The sequence below is a fragment of the Miscanthus floridulus genome, chromosome 1 (assembly GCF_019320115.1).
Source record: "Miscanthus floridulus cultivar M001 chromosome 1, ASM1932011v1, whole genome shotgun sequence".
NCBI lineage: Eukaryota > Viridiplantae > Streptophyta > Magnoliopsida > Poales > Poaceae > Miscanthus > Miscanthus floridulus.
In genome coordinates, this window is record NC_089580.1 from 199,046,182 (window position 1) to 199,048,932 (window position 2,751).

The following is a 2,751-nucleotide window of genomic DNA, read 5'->3' on the forward strand; positions in this document are numbered from 1 at the left end:
TACATTGATCTCAAAGAAGATTCGATAAGGGGGAGTGTTACGAAACAGTGCCTGTCTGCCAACAGACATCTATTCAACAGATGATCTCATCCGTACAAGCAAGCAGTTAGGATTAGAGATTAAATTAGCAATTAACTTTCCCGAACAGTCACGTCCGTATGACATCCGTACGACGTCCGTACAGCGTGACCCTTCACTTGTATATATATCTAAGAGATCAATGAAATCAATGGTTGTTCTCAAATCTTGTTCATTTTTCATTCACTTTAACACTGTGGATTGCAGCAGGAGCACGTAGCGGTACAGGGGAGATTTCGGTAGCAACCCAAGTTTGGTGGCTGCTGTGACGATGCCGATTCCGCAGATTGGGAGGAGAACAAAACGTATGACAATTATTGATATGACCACAATGGGCTTCACCACCGTCTTGCCTATACCTGGTCGCTCAGCAATCCATTTAGAAACATAAACAATGGATGGCATGATACTGCATGAGGTCATGGCGATGAGATGTACCTTTTGTTAGATTTCCACCGAGAATCAGCACCATGCATGGAATTGTAGCGTCCCTGCTCCAAAGTTTGACATGTCATCTAATCGGTTCACAGTTTTTTTTAAAAAAAAGATAGGAGTACATATATATTTGAGGTTGATTTCTATGGAGTGTAGGAAATGTAGTGCTGACGATCACACACTCACCCTAATAATTTGGTAGAATCCTCGATTACTCGGAGAGGAGAACCTTCTTCAGTAACAAGTGATTTCACCTTGTCTACAGTCTACTGCACCCACACTGAATCCCAGGACCTGCCACAGTAACATCACACGATGATAGTAGCAGTTAGTTTTGATTTCTACTGTCCACTTTCTGTAATGGGATCATACTAAAGTAGTGAAAAGCTTATATATGGCATACCGCAGCTACACTTGGCGGTGACCGTAGTTCTTTCAGTATCTCCACCACCAACTCCTCTGCTCTTCTCAAGTAGTAACCCCAGAAGCTAGCCCTAGGATCATTTGGAAGCAAGGGATCGGAGAACTAACCTGCTGACCAATCCAAAAAATAAACTAGAGTTTGTACATCACTGATCTCAGTAGAATATTTCACTCACCGAGTTGCTTCCAACATCATCGGATAAATCTTCAGAGGACAATGGAAGAAAAGCGACATAATCGCCACCTGCATCCTGTCCAAAATGTTCTTTGCTCGTGCCAGTCAGAGCGTCTTCCTTACGCATTTTTGCCTTGTACAGCGTAGCGGATCTCTTCATGACACTGTAGCTGTGCGTCCATATATAGAAGTTGCCGAGCTGCGTGAGGAACAGCTAACATTCTGAATCCAACCAACCCTTCTTGGTCTTTGAAAGATATACTAATAACTAAGTAGAACATGGGCTCACCGCCATTGACAAGGACACATAAGAGAGACCAAGAGAGTTGCAGGTGCTGGCGTCTCCGAAAGGGCTGCCCTCCTCATTGCAAATCGCTGGAACAATCATCAGAGGAATTGTTCCCCAGTTACCTGAAAATATGCATGTAAACACATAGTAAACCCTATCTGAAGAGCAGTAATGACAAACAAAAACTCTACATCCTCGCAAGAGAAACTTCTTCTCCCTGTGACATGTATGTCTTGCCTGATGAGCAGCAAGCAATGACAAGTCCCTGGAGATGTTCTTCCGGTCTGAAGGCCTTGACAGACACCACCCTAGAACTGCTCCGATCAGGAACACGATGCCCATGTTCACTGGCATGAACCACCTTAAACCATCACGTTCAGGTTCCGCAACAACCGATCAAATCCCAAAACATTCATCGAATCAAAGCGTGTAAACTAAAGCCCTGCAAGCGAACTCGAACCAGGAAACGATGTCCTTGAGCGTGACAGTACTCGACAAGCTGGAGAAGACGAGCGACGGAACGAAGACAATATAAACAACCTGAGAATCAGTAAAAATGCAGCCAGAAGCACACACATTCCGTCGTTCATCGTAGTATTATATATGCAGCTAAAACGACTGAATGTTACCTTATTGATGTTCCTCCGAGCATCGGCCGTGAGAACGTCGAGACGGCTGGATGCGAGAAGAGCTCCGAGCAATCCTACGAGGAGGACCTGCAGAACCGGAAGCCATGCTACGACGAGCAGAGACCAGAACCTCATCTTGGCTATGGCTGGCAGCCTCAGACTTCGCCTGCCAAAAACATTCGGAATTCCCTGAAATTCAGGATCGCAGTGAAGGCACTCCAACGAAGCGGAAGAGGATGGCGACGATCAGAAAGGAAACCTAGTAGTATCTTCTAGGTGTCTGTATTGTCTCCAATGGACAATGATATCTGCTGGAAGAAATGAAATGTGACGAAGGATCTGAATTGCCTGTAGTCTGGAGAGGGGTGGTCGTGTGGGAGAAGACGAAATGTGCTGTTGCGAATTGCGGCGCAGCCGCTTAAGACGGTCTTGGCTGGAAAAAAAAAATTATGCGGCGGCGTCGCATATCACGCTGCCGTGCGACACTTCCTGGATGGCGTCCACGCACTCATCCTCCTGTTCGGCATGCAAAGAGCTAGGCCCACAGGCCACAGGATAAAGCCTCCTCCAGTTAAGTAAAAGGGCACCCGTGGGCTCTTTGCGTGTGTGGCCCAGATACCGTTTGGCACCGGCTCTACTACTGTAGCACTAATGTATCACAGAGAGAGGAGCTAGAAATCGTAGCTTCTCCGACTCATCCTCTACCCAGTTCATTTTCTGCC

The 2,751-nt window shown here is 46.3% G+C and overlaps 1 pseudogene; it reads right to left on the reverse strand.

Moving 5' to 3' along the window:
- Positions 1–261: 261 nt before the first annotated feature.
- LOC136469895 (protein PIN-LIKES 5-like) lies at positions 262–2,382 on the reverse strand (annotated as a pseudogene).
- Positions 2,383–2,751: the final 369 nt, after the last annotated feature.